Source organism: Carassius gibelio, chromosome B24, assembly GCF_023724105.1.
Source record: "Carassius gibelio isolate Cgi1373 ecotype wild population from Czech Republic chromosome B24, carGib1.2-hapl.c, whole genome shotgun sequence".
Lineage (NCBI taxonomy): Eukaryota > Metazoa > Chordata > Actinopteri > Cypriniformes > Cyprinidae > Carassius > Carassius gibelio.
The window spans coordinates 6,924,156-6,942,328 of NC_068419.1; the positions used below are offsets into that span (position 1 = coordinate 6,924,156).

General features: G+C 36.7%; 1 long non-coding RNA gene across 1 annotated transcript in view; it reads left to right on the forward strand.

Moving 5' to 3' along the window:
- Positions 1 to 2,232: 2,232 nt before the first annotated feature.
- The window catches only part of LOC128012939 (uncharacterized), a 35,187-nt gene continuing 19,246 nt past the window's right edge, over positions 2,233 to 18,173 (forward strand). Inside the window, exon 1 of the long non-coding RNA XR_008183215.1 lies at positions 2,233 to 2,312. This is a non-coding gene — a long non-coding RNA (uncharacterized LOC128012939). The remainder of the gene's footprint in view (positions 2,313 to 18,173) is intronic.

Here is an 18,173-nt window from a genome sequence, read left to right on the forward strand (position 1 = left end):
AAATATCAGAGAGACTTGAGACTCTATTGACTCTGACCAGCAAGCAACCACCCAGAACACTGTAGCAACTGCAAAACGACACCCATTTTCTTCAGAAAATGGAAAAATCTTGTTGTCTTAATGATGCATTCGAGTCATGTCAGAAAGATCATATTTAAAAGTAGAAAGCACATGAACAAGATCATGAGTGAGAAAGTCAGAACTTTACCCTGTAAACCCTCAAGTCTTTGAGTTGGTGTGAGAAAACATGTTACACAATCTGTATTGATAGTAAATGTGTTGAAATAATGTTATGTACAAAATAAAATATTATAAACAATATATGTAGGCTAACAATTAAATGTACAGCACCTTCATACATTGAATGAAAACATAAAAAGCAAAGTTTTTATAGTGTTTAAAAATCTTTCAAAAATGTTTGCAGAAAGGGTACATCACCATCTTGCTTGGACCAAATTGACATGAATGCACCTGACATCCTAACAACATCTTTCTAACTCATAAATACAAACTTTCCGGGAGCATACTTTTAAGTCAATGGGTGTTTAATCATTGGTTATACTGTATAAAAATCACAAGTAGTTCCAGAAATGAATAAGTGATTAATAGCTGAAGCAAAATGAATTGTCTCTTTTTGGATATTCCTTACTCGTTGTCCTCTGGCTTGGCTTCATACTTTCAGATCTGAAGGTCTCAATTCTATCCAAACTGCCTTTTATGTCTCCAGGGTTCAATATCCCACTAATCCATTCTTTCTGTTCTGTTCATTATGAGTCTGTCTGTATCAGAAAATCATGTGGTAAGCTCAATTCCACAGGCCTAAACTCATCTCCTGTCCAAATGCTATGCCGGACTGACCCTGCATTGGACTGCTGGATTTAGATGGAGAGCTTCATCACGAACGCAGCACACCTGCTAAATCCGAGTCTCATCCCAATCATCTAGCTCGCATTGCGACATTCCTTTGCTTTCCAGCAGATTTATTAATCTCTCTCTGGTGGAAACTGTTGTTATCAGCACTGCAGCAAAACAGTAACACTCTCCAAGTCACGGTGGCAGTATTTGCATGTGCTCCCCTGTGTGTGTCTATCCTTCCTCTTCCTGGCTCCGAAAAATTCCGTGCAAGTGAAAAATGGGAACGGATGGGATCATTGGCCGTGCATCACAGAGCATTCCTTTTTTCTTTCTTTTTTTTTCACTGGCTGAGCGTCCTCATCTGTAGATAGCAAACAATGGAATGTGCAGAAAGCTCTCTGGTGAACAATAGGTCAGTTAGGACAGCTGATTAATCCTTGAACATAAATCCAGTGCTCAGGGTCAGCCTAGGTCTCATATGATGGATGTGATCATTCTGTGTGATAGTGTGCAGAAGGGTGATCTATAATGCCTGCTGGATCACTAAGCTTGACTGGACATATGGAAACCTGCATGTAGTAGTTTCAAAGACCTGTAGGCTGCACTGTTTCACTTGCTGTACAATGTATCTCAGAATCAAACAGTGAGGTTGGTTGATGATTGCTGTGGTGAACTGAAAGCAAGAGGACAAACAATCCTGTGTGTCTCAAATAGATTCATACACTTGATCTGCTGAATAATTCTAGCACCTGATTTCCAAATGTGTGATTTGAGCAAAGCGCCTGTATGTATGTGAAATGACAACGTGTAATTTCCCACTGGTAGTGGAAGTTTGTGGATATGTGTGTGTGTGTGTGTGTGTCTGCCTTGTCCTTTCCTGAAATGCCACTGGCAGTGCAGTGGTCATGTCAGCACCTATTAAAACATCCATTCATCTCTATCAGCTCTCACCTACTCTGCTTTGCCTGCCACTTTGGTGAATCGTGTGTGATTGTGTGGAACTAAAGAGAATTAAGCTGGATATTTACTTTAAAGGACTGTTCCGGGTTCAGTAGTTAAACTCAATCGACAGCTTTTGTTGCATGCCGCCAGGTTTCAAAGAAAAAAGGTAATTTGTTGTAATTATAATCAATAATAAGTAACATAAAAAATTATTATTAATAATAATAATAAATAATCATTGATGTAATATGTTTATATAGGCTACTTTTTTTCAGTGCTTGCTCATTTCGAGGCATCGCCAAAAATATTGCTTCAGTAATCACTCTGACCGATTCAGTGAGTTAATTCACCAAACGATTCCTCAGACTGATTCAAACCGGTATAGCTTTTAAAAGGTTCATCAAAAGAACCGAGTGATGAGTCATTTGTTAGTGAATCGAACGCTGTATGTTTGTTTTGTGCTTTTTGCGAGTACAGTCCAACAGTAAGATGAATTATCTTCACATTTTTTTACGGTAAGATTATTTTTTATATATTATCACATATATTCATGATGATTCATTTCACGTGCCATCGTATCATAATCGAGATGTACTCGGAAATGTTTATTGATTAGCATATATAATAGGTTTGGCAGTCAATGTGCATTTGTTCAAACAACATTATTTCTCGGATGAGTAAAAAAAAAAAAAAACTAAAGGACAAAGCGAGATTATTTTCTGTTTTATTCAAAACTATGCTTCACTGAGAACTTGTCTGTATGTTATACAACTTTGACTTTATTTTAAAAAGACTAGCCTAATTATCTTGAGTTTCCCACCTGCATGCTCACATAAAGTCTCTCTGCACATTTCTCTATTTTTGTCTCCTTCTGTAAGATGTTGGTTTTTATTTATTCCCTCTGTTAAGGAGGTTTTACAGGCATAGATTGCAAGCTACAGAGATGTGTGTGTGTGTGACAACAAAAAAGCTACAGTAAAAGACGACACCTATCCAACACCCACATACTGTACCTTACACAGTTCATAAGAATAGACTAGACAGCTTTTCACTGCTTTGTTTTTGTAAATTGTAATTGTCAGGGACAGTTTTTACACTGTTTTGTTAATAGCATAAAACCCCCTGAAGGGCGGAACAGCGATAGGACCAATTACAGAGCTGCCTGGCCTTGAAGTAATCAAAATTATTATATGAAAACAGCTCATTCCCCTGTGTATTATTCAGTGTGTGTGTTTACCGAGGAAAGTGGGTCATGTTGTGTTAGAGAATGGGATGTAATAAATTGCTTTCAGAAGTTTGGTGGCATGAGTTCATGAAGCTCATCTTTTCTGTGTGTTGCTGAAGGTAAATGTTAGGTATGCAGTGTTAAAGGACAGCAGATTCACAATTTTTAATTAATTCTTTTTTAAAGTTGTTTTGAATATGTATTTTAGTAAATTTTTAATATAGGAAATTGCATTATACTTGTTACATATGGTAAATGAAAACACCGCAGATCTTTATTCCAGAACCCAGTGATCTCAAAGAAAGTCGCTTGAATTGGGGTTTTAAGGTTTTTTCTGTTTATAATTGAGCATTAAATCTAAAAATGCTTGTTCTTGCTTTATTATTTATGATTTGTTATGAATTTTTAAATGTAATTTTGCTTGCATTGCTGATGATGCTTGTCATTCACACATGCTCTTTTAAATGCATTGCTTGTTTTGAGGGCTTGATGTATATGTTAAGACAACTGCTGTGCGAACCAGGTGTATTTATGCAGAATAACCGATTCAGAGATCCTTAGGGCCACTTCAGAGCTAATTTTTGTTGCATTGACACAGATTTCTCTTTTCTGTTACTTCGTCACAGTAACATGCATTGCTTTAGGCAGCCAGCAATCCAGCTTCTATCTGTATACTGTAGTTGAGGAAAAGGGACAGTTTGTGTGTGTCTTCTCATGAGAGAACATTACAGATAGTAATTGTCTTTATTTAAGAACCCGTAGTCGAGCAAAATACAAATGGAGACAGCAGTAGTAATGCATTGGCTTTCTATTTCCATTGCCTTGAGTAACTGTATGTACTGTATAAATGCAGTTATAGATGGTTATATGGTTTTGGCATCTTTATAGTCAATGTTTGTCTTTTTAATAGGCTAAACTGTAAAGCTTGGACTGAAAAAATAAACCAGGCAGGAGTATATAAAGTGTTTTCCTCCTGCTGTTGTACGCTGTTAACAAATGGTTCTTCTAGCACTTTGACAAATGGTTCCTGGTGGAACCATTAGTTTGCCATTTAAAGACTATTCTGCAAGCAAAGCTCAAAAGTTTCTGGGCCACAAAAAGATTCTTTGCCAAAATGTGAAGCAGTGACGAAAGTGCAGTATGTTTGACAGCTAATTCTAGGTTCAGTTTTTTATTTTTTATTTTGCATACTTTATGTATATATCAATATCTACATTGCCTTTCAAAAGTTTGGACACCGTTTTTGATAGAAGTCACTTTTGCTTACCAAAGCTGCATTCATTTGATTAAAAAATATAGAAAAAAGAGTAATATTTTAAAATGTAACTAGTCGGTTTTACATCGGTTTTTTTTATTTTTAAAAATTTATTTTATTCCTTTGATGCTAAGGTGATTTTTAAGTAGTCATTATTTCAGTCTTTATAGTCACATGATTCCTCAGAAGTCATTATAATATGCTGATTCTGTGCTCAAGAAATATATATAAAATATTTTATAAAAGCTTAAAAGGACAGCATTTATTTTTCGTCTTTTATCAATTAAATTCTTGTTGAATGAATAAATATTATTTTTGTTGTTGTTGTTTTACTTGTATAATAGTATAAACTTGCATATTTTTGGCAGACATTCATATCTGTCTGCCTCGTTGTCAAAATAGCCTAAATACAGTATGTACACTGTCCAATATCGGCAGGGCCTGTCTGCACTAAAAGATGTACTTTAAAGTCTGTCTACCCACATTAGTGCAAAGCATTTCCTGTTATTTACTGAGTCAGTAATATCTTGCTAATCTTGCCTAAAAATGCTGAATCCTTCTGCTTGCATTTATTATTGTTGAATTATATTTCGGATTATACATTAATGCTTTAGAATAATTGTCCCCTTGCCAGGCTCTTCTAAAGCAGATCAGTGCAGAAAATGTGTGCATTCTTCTGTCTGACAAGCTGTCTGTAAATCCGTGTCACCCGTTAAGGAAGCCATGCTGTCACTCAAACTCAGGTGTGTGTGTAATTTGAGGTGGAGTCTACAACAAATAACAAGCATGCCATCCAAAGCTGATATGTTGCAGAGACTACGCGGTGAGCTGTTTTTAATGAGTTGTATGTATCTTCTTCAAGATGTTTGTCCCAGAGGAGATATCTAACTGTCAAAAATGTGTCTCTTTCTTTCTGCTTTTCTCTCTCAAACTCACAAAGCATTGTACAGTGCTGTTTCTCCAAAGATGGATGACGTCGTTTCAGATTTTGTATTTTTTAGATTTGCTGTTTACGAGTGGTGGTGCTCCTGCACCTCCACCAGCACCAGCCGGGTGTTAGAAACCTCCATGGCAAAACCTGCACCGATTATTCTTGCATGACAGTGTTTTAAAGCAGGGGAGCAGAGTATTAGTCCTGAAGACGGCAGGAGAGCTGAGACAAATTAAAATCATCTGCTGATTAGAGAAATACGGCACCCACTTCCATCTTCGACAAATGGAAATCAAAGTGCTCATTACTCACACGCTGTTAGGATCCATTTTAGAAGCTAATCTTTTAAAAGAGGACAGTCATTTCAGGAAATTATGTCATGCTTTGTGAGGCCCCAGCAGTTTTTTTTTTCCCCTTATTGGAAATTCTGCTTCTTCTGAAAACAAACGGATATAAGGTTGGCCGATAAAACTGTAGATTTTTCTTTCTTCTACACTATTGATTTCTGAATAACGAGCTGCCTAAAACTGGCCAGATGCTCCGAGCTCAGCGTTTAGCGGATCCATTAAATCTCCGCTGGCACAGATCTGCTCTAAGGGTGGAGGGGTCTGTTTCTTGAAAATGATCTCTCTGTGTGTGTAAAGCTAGATGCTTTAACTTACATTCAAATACATGTCCATATACCTGTATAAAGTAGGGTATGTTGATTAGGGGTGTTAGGGATCTTCTAATCCAGAAGGTCCGTTGAGGCCTGATCTGCAGGTTATCAGTTTACCATGTAGTCCACACTGGAGGACAGAGCTGCAGCCAGAGATAAAAACACAATCAGAGACACAACTAATGCCCTATGGGGGGGATGGGGGCAAAATCCCCTAATTCAAGTCATACCCCCTCATAACCCCCCAAATAACTCTTACAGTAGTGTGATTCTAGTGGAAAAACACCAAATAAAATGGTTAAATCTGACACCACTGTATATAAATTTTACCATTTGTCGTAAAACTGCAGTGCAGACCACATTCGTAAGTAAACTGAGGGTTAAGTGTGTGTTGATTTCTGTATAAAAGAGTATTTGTGTGAGATTATGGTTTTGGGCTTGCCTGTGTGTTATCTAGGATTTCTTCTGTGTCCTGCGTTGTATTTGAGATTTGCACTCTTAATTTGATAGTGTGAAAAGACAGATTAGGACCATTAATGAACCCCAAAATCTGAATTCTGATCAATTCATTTTGCAGTGTGTTGGTACATAACCAACTCTCTTTTTAATTTGTTGCTGGATTAAAATATGGCTCACACTTACAAAACCTGTGTGGATAACGTCTGGATCGTTTTTTCAAATAAATGTACAACGATCAATTTGACATTCATTATATACATTTATTTAATGTTCACAAATGAAGCTTTTGCCTTTTCGCAATCCTCAGCCTTAGTCATTGCTGGAAAATGTGTTTGAAGGTCACTGCAGACTGCAGTAAAGCTTTTACCACCAAAAGTCTTTCAGTCTGGTCTCAGTGGTGCAATTCCATCTCTGTTACACAAAAGTTATGTCGAGCACAAGCTGGCAGATGACAACATTCTGTGTGACTTGAAGCTCTTTGAAAGATTTGTGTCTTTTTAAGGGGCAGGCTGAGCTGGTTAATGAACATTAAAGAAGAGAATGTGCTTTTAAATGATCTGTGTGCTTTAAATGGCCTCCGTGAACTCATTTTATTTCTTTATCTTCTGTCTCGTAAGAAGGGAAGATAATCTGTGGTACCTTTGTGAAGTTATCTACGCATCTGATGCATACCGCACACATACTGTACAGTGTTCAGAAAACAGCAAATTGATTGGCTTAACATAATTTTCATAATGCGTGTGTTAAGAAACTACCAGGCTTCTACAAAAAAAAAAAAAAAAAAAAAAAAAAAAAAAAGTTTTAAAATGTTAAAATGGCCAACTTTTGAGTTTTACTTCCCATACTGATACATGGTATACTGATGCAATAAGAGTTTCAACAGGCAAAAGTGATTATGGAAGGAGAAATGTTTGCCTTATTATGTTGCTTGCCAATTACTGGGATATCTTTTCAGTTTATAACCGTGTGTGTTTGTGTTGATGTGGCATCAGATAGGTGTCATCCTCTTCATCAGGGAGATGCCTCAGAGCCGAGCTATGGAGATGTCTGCTTATGTGCTGTGGATGAGAAAAGCACAGGATAACAAGGTCCCTGAAGCCCTATTATTTGGGCTGATATTAGAAGCATTTGTGAATGTGTGTGGAGTCTGTGTTCCCTTGTGTGTTTGTGTGTGTGCATTGCATGTGAAATCTGTGTTTGTCGCTGTCAATTGAGATGAGCTTTGTGTTTATTTGATGATTAAACCATCTCTCTGTTCACTTCCTTTCGCGGCTGTTACGGTCAAGTAATGATCACGCGTTTCTGTTCTCCTCGGTTTACACTCCATCCATCAATATGTTTTTGATTTGGGACTCAAAACAGTATTAACAGACTGCTGCTTAAAGGGATAGTTCATCTAAAAATTTAAATTGTGTCATTACTTACCTGTCCGATTTCAATTAATTTGATAAATGCTTGAGTATTTATGTCGTAAAAGGATACCATAAAAGCATCACCAGATGACAGAAAGTGAGTTTTTTTTTTTTTTTGGATAAACTATTCCTTTATCCTCCATGTAGCATCAACTAGACATTTTAATGGATTGAAAATTGTATTTTAAGATACAAATGTAGAAGTTTTCTGCTAATATAATACGTTTTTTTTTCTCCTTTAAATGGGTTGTTCTCGACCAGAATTAGCTGCAAAGTAGACCATGGAGACAAAAATAGACCTGAACGGAAAAAGGTCTTGTCTACATTTCAGCCTTTTCTGGCAAAGAACCACCTATTTAGAGAGGACGAAATGAAAAATGAACAACTGCTGTTGGTTTTTACATTCCATCTGATAAAGGTTTATCTGAAATAGTTCATGTACCACAACAACAAACCGATGTATAAATACACTACTGGGGTCAGAATACTTTTATTCAGCAAGGATGCATTCAGAATGGTTTATAAGTGACAGTAATGATATTTATTATGTTACAAAAAAATACAAAAATAAATACTGTCCTTTTTAACTTTCTATCGATCAAATAATTAATATATTTAATGAGAGACTGAAGACTGGAATAATGGCTACTGAAAATTCACCTCTGCAATCAAAATCAAAGGAATTACCGTATTTTCCGGACTATAAGTCACACTTTTTTTTATAGTTTGGCTGGTCCTGCGACTTATAGTCAGGATCAACTTATTTATCAAAATTAATTTGACATGAACCGAGAGAAATGAACTAAGAGACATGAAACAAGAGAAAACATTACCGTCTTCAGCCACCAGAGGGTGCTCTATACTACTCACTGCTCCTGTAGTCTACACTGAAGACATAAAGCGCCCTCTCACGGCTGGAGACGGTAATGTTTTCTCTTGGTTCTAAATAAATGCAATTTATAATCCAGTGCAACTTATGTTTTTTTCCTCATCATGACGTATTTTTGGACTGATGCGACTTATACTCAGGAGTGCCTTATAGTCCGAAAAATTCGGTAATAACATAGTAAAATATATTCAAATAGAAAACATTTATTTTAAATTGTTATAGTTTTTCACAGCATTACTGTATTTCTGATCGAATAATGTAGTCCTGGTGAGCATAAAAGTCTTTAGCGACCTCAAATTGTGTGGTGATGTCATACTCTTATGACCATATTGTGATTACAGGCAAGATCAAATTGAATTGGCTGCCTTTTTTTTTAACACCCTGGAACATGCAAATGTTCATCGCCCTATAGGTACAGTAGATTATACCCTACATGAAATGCATATCTCTGTATCCCCCACAGAGCTGTTCTGTTAGGATCTGACCTTTTGCCGAGATCTTTTGTACTGATTTGACCTTACAAAGTAAAGAGAGATGGTTTTGCCTCACTGGAGCACTGTCTGTTCTTCCAGTATGCAGTTTTTTAACCTTCATAAGAGTGACTTAATTTGACCCATCTTGAATATCAATCTCTCACGTGCTTCCTTTAGAGAAAGCACCCATCCTTTCTCCCTAGAAATCGATAAATATGAAAAAAACTAACAAAAACCAAACAAATCAAGCTTTGCAACATCGCCTGAACATGTTAAGCAACACAAAACATTTCACGTTTGAAATACAGCTGTACTTGAGCTGGCCAGTCAGTAGAACTCTTGCACCGCAAGACAGATCTTGGGCACTCATCGTGATGTCCCGGAGGACCTCTGGCTGGCCCTGCAGTGCACCTACACGTCTTTAGTCATGTTCTTCCTGTTTGAACACAGTTTTCTGATTCCTAGGGAAGCAGAGAAAGGTCATTGGCTCACTCGTAACCCATGTTTCCAGTACTCGGGCGCTGTCTGCACAACTACACTCAGAAGCTATTGACCTTTCAGGGTGATGGAACAACTTTGATGTAAGAATGAGTTTCCAGAAAATATGTTTTCCACCCCACCCTTCATCTCTCAGCCTTTTTCTCGCCTTCTGTATTCTGTCCTTCATAGTTCCTTGTCTGCTTTTTGTCCCCTGTTATGTTTGTACTGGCTACTGTATACAGGCCACCAGGGCACCATACAGACTTTATTAAAGAGTTTGGTGATTTTACATCCGAGTTAGTTCTGGCTGCAGATAAAGTTTTAATAGTTGGTGATTTTAATATCCATGTCGATAATGAAAAAGATGCATTGGGATCAGCATTTATAGACATTCTGAACTCTATTGGTGTTAGACAACATGTTTCAGGACCTACTCATTGTCGAAATCATACTCTAGATTTAATACTGTCACATGGAATTGATGTTGATAGTGTTGAAATTATTCAGCCAAGTGATGATATCTCAGATCATTATTTAGTTCTGTGTAAACTTCATATAGCCAAAATTGTAAATTCTACTTCTTGTTACAAGTATCGAAGAACCATCACTTCTACCACAAAAGACTGCTTTTTAAGTTATCTTCCTGATGTATCCGAATTCCTTAGCATATCCAAAACCTCAGAACAACTTGATGATGTAACAGAAACTATGGACTCTCTCTTTTCTAGCACTTTAAATACAGTTGCTCCTTTACGCTTAAGGAAGGTTAAGGAAAACAGTTTGACACCATGGTATAATGAGCATACTCGCACCCTAAAGAGAGCAGCCCGAAAAATGGAGCGCAGCTGGAGGAAAACAAAACTAGAGGTATTTCGTATTGCTTGGCGGGAAAGTAGCATATCCTATAGAAAAGCATTAAAAACTGCTAGATCTGATTACTTTTCTTCTCTTTTAGAAGAAAACAAACATAACCCCAGGTATTTATTCAATACAGTGGCTAAATTAACGAAAAATAAAGCCTCAACAAGTGTTGACATTTCCCAACACCACAACAGTAATGACTTTATGAACTACTTTACTTCTAAAATCGATACTATTAGAGATAAAATTGCAACCATTCAGCCGTCAGCTACCGTATCACATCAGACAGTGCACTATAGACCCCCTGAGGAACAGTTCCACTCATTCTCTACTATAGGAGAGGAAGAATTGTATAAACTTGTTAAATCATCTAAACCAACAACATGTATGTTAGACCCTATACCATCTAAGCTCCTAAAAGATGTGCTTCCAGAAGTCATAGGTCCTCTTCTGACTATTATTAATTCCTCATTGTCATTAGGATATGTCCCCAAAACCTTCAAACTGGCTGTTATTAAGCCTCTCATAAAAAAGCCACAACTTGACCCCAGAGAACTTGTTAATTATAGACCAATCTCGAATCTCCCTTTTCTGTCCAAGATACTAGAAAAGGTGGTATCCTCACAATTATATTCCTTCTTAGAGAATAATGGTATATGTGAGGATTTCCTACCTAACATTGTTCGGGAGGCAGACACACTCTTGCAGTTTAAATCTAGATTAAAGACCCATCTCTTTAACCTGGCATACACATAACATACTAATATGCTTTTAATATCCAAATCCGTTAAAGGATTTTTAGGCTGCATTAATTAGGTAAACCGGAACCGGAAACACTTCACATAACACCGTACTTGCTACATCATTAGAAGAATGGCATCTACGCTAATATTTGTATGTTTCTCTCTTGTTCCGAGGTCACTGTGGCCACGAGATCCAGTCTGTGTCCAGATCAGAGGGTCACTGCAGTCACCCGGATCCAGTACGTATCCAGACCAGATGGTGGATCAGCACCTAGAAAGGACCTCTACTGCCCTGAAAGACAGCGGAGACCAGGACAACTAGAGCCCCAGATACAGATCCCCTGTAAAGACCCTTGTCTCAGAGGAGCACCAGGACAAGACCACAGGAAACAGATGATTCTTCTGCACAATCTGACTTTGCTGCAGCCTGGAATTGAACTACTGGTTTTCGTCTGGTCAGAGGAGAACTGACCCCCAACTGAGCCTGGTTTCTCCCAAGGTTTTTTTCTCCATTCTGTCACCGATGGAGTTTCGGTTCCTTGCCGCTGTCGCCTCTGGCTTGCTTAGTTGGGGTCACTTCATCTACAGCGATATCATTGACTTGATTGCAAATAAAAACAGACACTATTTCAACTGAACAGAGATGACATAACTGAATTCAATGATGAACTGCCTTTAACTATCATTTTGCATTATTGAGACACTGTTTTCCAAATGAATGTTGTTCAGTGCTTTGACGCAATGTATTTTGTTTAAAGCACTATATAAATAAAGGTGATTGATTGATTGATTGATTGAATTGAGTGTGCTCATAAATTATACATAAACTCCAACTCTAGGATTTTCAACCAGGGCTCTGCAGACTATTTAGAAGATGCATAAAACACTGACATTTTTAAATCATTTTCTAACCAGTCTGTTGAAATTGTTGAAATAAAATAACTTATTTTTTACTATTTTTGACTTCAAAGAAGAAAGGATGAGTGCTGCTTTTAAAATGAAACAAGTGAGAGTTATAACATTAGTTAATGTTAAAACTGAGAATCTGAGTGGAGGATAAAAAAAACCTGCTTAAACCGCCATAGACCTGGGTTTTCTGGTATTAGATGGTCTCCAAGCCTGGTCAGACTGATTTTAGTGAGGTTTTGGACTTTCTGTTGGTTAAGTGCTAAGACCAGCAAACCGGCTGGTTTTTAATTACTGTTTTTTTAGTAGCCAGCAGGCTAATCTAAATAAAAAATCTTGAGTTCATGCAGAAACTTATGATATATTGATATATTGGTTTCTAGATTCTTTAAATCACCAGATTAACACAAAAACTAATGAACTAGAAAATGTGTGGGACACATATCAGGTTCTTCTGTGGCAAATGAGTACTAATAGTTGACTATTTTATCTGGTGATTTGGTCTTCATGTTGGCAAAAGACCTTCAACTGTCTTAAAGCACACTTTCTGACATTATGTAAAGTACTTGTAGCCTAAGGGAGCATAACCAAGGCCAGGGCCATTTAGCAATAAAGAGGATTAGACAGTGAAGAAAAATGGATTAGGATTAGAAATATTTCTTGTCGTATTTTGTTTTGAAGAGAAGAAATGACAGCGATTATAACAGAGAGTTCATTTAAATCCTCCCTCAAACAAGAATGAAGAGGTGACCTTCAGATGGAGTTTCTTTGCAGAAACTCACGTATTGTTTAGATGCTTTATAAACTGTGTAATGCTTTCTGATGAGAGTGGAAGGCACTTTGATATAAAAGTAAATGTGATAAAAGCATGATGTCAGCTAGGGGAACGTATATCACTGAAACAAATACTCCAGCTGGTCTGTTAATGCCTTTTTATCTGTATTTGTTTTCTTTACATCACATCCGCAGAGTCGCTCTCTCACTTTCTACAGTTCAGTCAGGCTACCACTAAATTATGATGCAGAAAATGAAGCTCTTGACATTTGGCGAAAAGCCTTTCATGAGATTTCAAGCGGATGACCTCCGAGATCGTTGTAACGGGTCTGAGAGACGGCTTAAATTTTTTAAAGAGTTCGGTATCTGCTTTGCTGCTAATCATAGAGGCTTGTGTGAAAGTCCTTCTAATCTTTTTCTTCCATCTTTCTCCTTTTTTCCAGTTTTTTTCCCACCCCTTTACTCAAAGATTTACTCCACTTCTAACATTATACCAGTATTATTTAATGATCTTCTCTTTTTATCACAGTTCTTCCTGTTTCCTGTAAGACTGACACCGCTTGTTTGCAGGCAACTTGAGGACATCTCTTGAACTAATTCAAGACAGATGCTTCTCATGTTTCGAGATTCTGAATGGTTCAACTCTGGATTTGTGATTTGATAACTAGTTTCACTGGCCTGTGTTTTAATTAACTCAAACTCAAACTCTATCCCAGGCAGGTAGAGAAAAATGTAGCAGATAGTAGACACAATTTTGAGAATATAGTAAATTTTCAGACAAAGATTATGGCCTGAATTTGGGAAATTAATAAAAATTTTAAACTATTCCTCACATAACATTAATCTCAATGATTATATACCTGTCATATTTCACTCACGAATAAAATGAACACCTCAGATACAGATACAGATACATTTTACATTATTTTCATGGCACTCTAAAAATGATCACTACTGAGATGCTAAATAAGTAAATAAATAAATAAATAAATAACAATTAAATATTATTTACCCAAATTTGGCTGTATGTTTTATATATATATATATATATATATATATATGTATGTGTGTGTGTGTGTGTGTGTGTGTGTGTGTGTGTGTGTGTGTGTGTGTGTATATATTAATAATGTTTTCCTTACCAACAATGCATTATTTGATTTAAAAAATGCAGTAAAACAGTATTTTTGTTTAGAAATCTTTCTAATATGTTGATCTGGTAATAAAAGTTTCTCATTATTAGTGGAGTAAAAAAAAAAGTGATTATTATTTGCAATGCATTTTATTACTGACTCAAAAAGTAAGTTTCAGTATCTGTTTTGTAAGGTAACATAAGTTTATGTGGTTCAGTTTTAGTTTTTAGTGAAATATGACCTCATAACCTTTTTTTTTTTTCCTATAACCTGCTGTAGAGTAGCTTCACCAATTCTCAATGTTTTATTTGTGACCGAACATCACTGACATTGTTTGGCAGTTCTATTAACACTTCAGTTTTCTGTGTGATCTACTGCTAACATGATATCTGTAAGGCTTCCATTCTTGCATTGGACTAGGCTTGATTTAACGCTCCATAACCGTCGATACGGCCCAGTAACAACCCAGAGACACCAGAGCCAGTAAAAATAACTGCTCTTAGTAGAACTATAGAAATCAATAGCACATTGAGAGCTGTGACTCCTAAGACTTCTCCGAACTTCTCCAAGTGAATCATTGGGTTTGCAGCCGACAGTGACATTCTTAAAATTGCATTTGAAACATATTTTTCTACAGATGAGTCATTAGCTTTACATAAGTCAACTCTGTAATGCACTGGACTGCAGGTTAACAGTAAGGACAGACCAAAACTATAAGTATTTATCACTGAAAGTAAACTAAAGGTGACCTAAAGGTGCTGTTCTTAACGCTGGAGATATTTCAGTGATCAAAATTAGAACAGGAGTGACCTTGAATGGAGCCTGTGGTAAAGCGTGGACAAGCACACGCTCTTTTTTTGCCTCCCCAGGGGAACGCCGCAGGGAGACTGTGCTCTTCCTCATTAACTTTGGTGTGCACCCATCATGCATTTAATGTTCTTGTCTCAGCCCACTGCACTCCTCCATGGTTTAATGAGAAACCGAAAGCAATCTGCTAGAGAGGAAGCTGTGTTTTATAAGTATTTCATCAGAATCAAGACAAAAACTGCTTAAATTTTCTTTTTACTTTCTACAGACATCAGGACAGAGGAAGAATCTGTTCATGTTGTCTAGGAAACCACCATGTCTGGATCTGTGAGGAGGAAATAATACCCAAAATTACAGATCCAGTATTAGAGAACGTGAGTGTGTGAAAAGCAAGAAACATTATCAGTCTTTTTCAGGACCATTTAGGGTAATAAAAACATGATGCACATTTTTATTCACTGTGATTGTAGATAAAAAAGTTCACTTATGCATTTTTTTTACTTAATTATTGCAGTGTTGCATCTGTTTTTTTTTGTCTCAATTTCATTATCATTAGTTTAGTTTACTTTCAGAATAAACATTTCCTGATGATTTACTCCGCCCCATGCCATGCAAGATGTTCATGTCTTTCTTTCTTCAGTCAAAAATCAATTTAAAGGGATAGTTCACCCAAAAATTATGTTTTTTTCTTCTTAATTAATTACTCACCCTCATGTTGTTCCAAACCCATTCAAACCCATTTATTCAACAGATCTTGTCCTCCGCATCACTCTGGTGGCATTTTGAGACAATCACAATGCATGCACATGATTTCCTTTAAAAATAATGTGTTGTTTGCATTTAGAATAAAGCATTTTCTCCAATATAGCAACAGAGTGATGTGGAGGAGAAGAATAGTTGAATAAAGTTGTAATTTTTATTTTCTTTGCACACAATTTTTTTTTGCACACAAAATGTATTCTCGTAGACCTTGTCTCAGAGGACCACCAGGACAAGACCACAGGAAACGGATGATTCTTCTGCACAATCTGACTTTGCTGCAGCCTGGAATTGAACTACTGGTTTCGTCTGGTCAGAGGAGAACTGACCCCCCAACTGAGCCTAGTTTCTCCCAAGGTTTTTTTCTCCATTCTGTCACCGATGGAGTTTCGGTTCCTTGCCGCAGTCGCCTCTGGCTTGCTTAATTGGGGTCACTTCATCTACAGCGATATCATTGACTTGATTGCAAATAAAAACAGACACTATTTCAACTGAACAGAGATGACATAACTGAATTCAATAATGAACTGCCTTTAACTATCATTTTGCATTATTGAGACACTGTTTTCCAAATGAATGTTGTTCAGTGCTTTGATGCAATGTATTTTGTTTAAAGCACTATATAAATAAAGTTGATCTTTGTAAAATTACGCTTGAAACACTGATGTCACATGGACTATTTTACCAATGTCCTTGCTATGTTTCTGTGCCTTGATCGTGGTAGTAACCTTGCTGTCTGTGGAGGCTCAGAGAGATCTCTCTAATTTCATAAAAAATATCTTAACTTAGTGTTTAGAAGATGAAGAAAGGTCTTACGGGTTTGGAACAACATGAAGGTGATTAATTAAAGACAGAATATTTTGGGTGAACTTTCCCTTTTAGTTTAAAAAAAAAAAACATTCCAGAATTTTTCTCCAGATAGTGGACTTCAATGGGAGCCGATTAAAGGTCCAAATTGCTTCAGTTTCTATGCAGCTTCAAAGGGCTCTACATGATCCCAACAGAGAAGTAAGGGTCTTATCTAGCCAAACAATCAGTCACTTTCTAAAAAAAAAGAAAATAAATAATAATATACTTTTTAACCAAAAATGCTTGTCTTGTATAGCTCAACTTACAGTAACTTGTTCTAACACCCTTTACAAAAAAAGGTAAAACAACAAAGTATGATAATTTTTAAGTTGGAGGGAAAAATGCTGGAATGTTTTCACCCAAAAAACTAAATTTATTTTTGACTGAATAAAGAAAGACATCTTGTATGACATGGGGGTGAGTAAATTATCAGGAAATTTTTATTCTAGAAGTAATTAAATCAGCATTAAACACTGTTGGGAACGTTACTATAAAAAAGTCATTAGTTATAGTTACTCACTAATTGTTCCAAAAAGTAACTGCGTTAGTAACTGAATTACTCTATAATAAAAGTAACTTGTTACCAGGGAAAGTAACTATTTGCGTTACTGTAAAAAAAAAAAAACAAAAACAAAAAAAAAACATGCTATATAAAGTTATATTTTATTTTGTTACAAATGACCTGCGTTTTGTTCGACGACGACGACGCCCTGCTTCTTCACTCCTCAACTTGGTAGAAGAACAAATTGTAAAATGTATTGTGAAAAAAAATTATGAGAAAAAAAGATGGGAATAGTAAATAAAATTTTATTGGACATAAAGAATGAATGAAACGTTAACAGTTGTGGTGTGCGTAACTAGGCAACCACGTTATCCTTCACATTGCATGACGTCATCGAAGTATGTCCCAGAACGTGCATACTCTTTTGCTACACACTCAAAAGTATGTACTTTTTCCTCACAAAAAAGTACATACTTTAAGGTCGTAGTATAAGTAGGCGAATTGGGACTCAGCGTCTGTGTAGCTGTTGCGTGTGTGTGTGTGTGTTTGGCGCCGCTGCCGCATTTGCCGGCATGTGTGTAAAAACACTGGCTCTGATTGGCTACCATGAAACACACGACTCTGCCTTAGCAAATCATAATCGCTTATCGTTATTAACCCACCTGCTCACTCGCTGTGTGAGCCAGGGGTGCGTTCGGATTGCATAGTTTATTAAATCAATGCATAGTAACGGACCGCATTTAACGTTCAGTAACGTTAACGGCATTGTAACGACGGGAAAAGTAATTAGTTAAACGCCGTTATTCCAATACTGTCATTAAATCACTTGCTCACCACCAATCGATCCTTTGCAGTAAATGGGTGCTGTCAGAATGAGTCCAAACAGCTGCTAAAAACATCTCAATAATCCACACGACTCAAATTCATCGATTAACATCTTTGTTTGCTTCCAGCTAAAATAGTCCATATCCGTAATATTGCTTGCAGTGAAAAAGTCGTCTCGCCAGAATCAGGAGAGAAATAGTGGAAACAGTCCAAAACAGTTCTGAACCAACATGTTGGTGGAATTTGATGTGAGAGGACAACGGAGGATGGACTTTTTTCACTGTAGACTATGGATTATGTACTTGTATTTTTGCCAGAAGTGATAAAAACATGGATGGATATTTTTTATTATAAACACAGTTTTTCATTTAACAAGATGTTAATTGGTAGACTGTAGTTGTTTGGATTACTTGTGTTTTGCTGACTAAACTTACACTA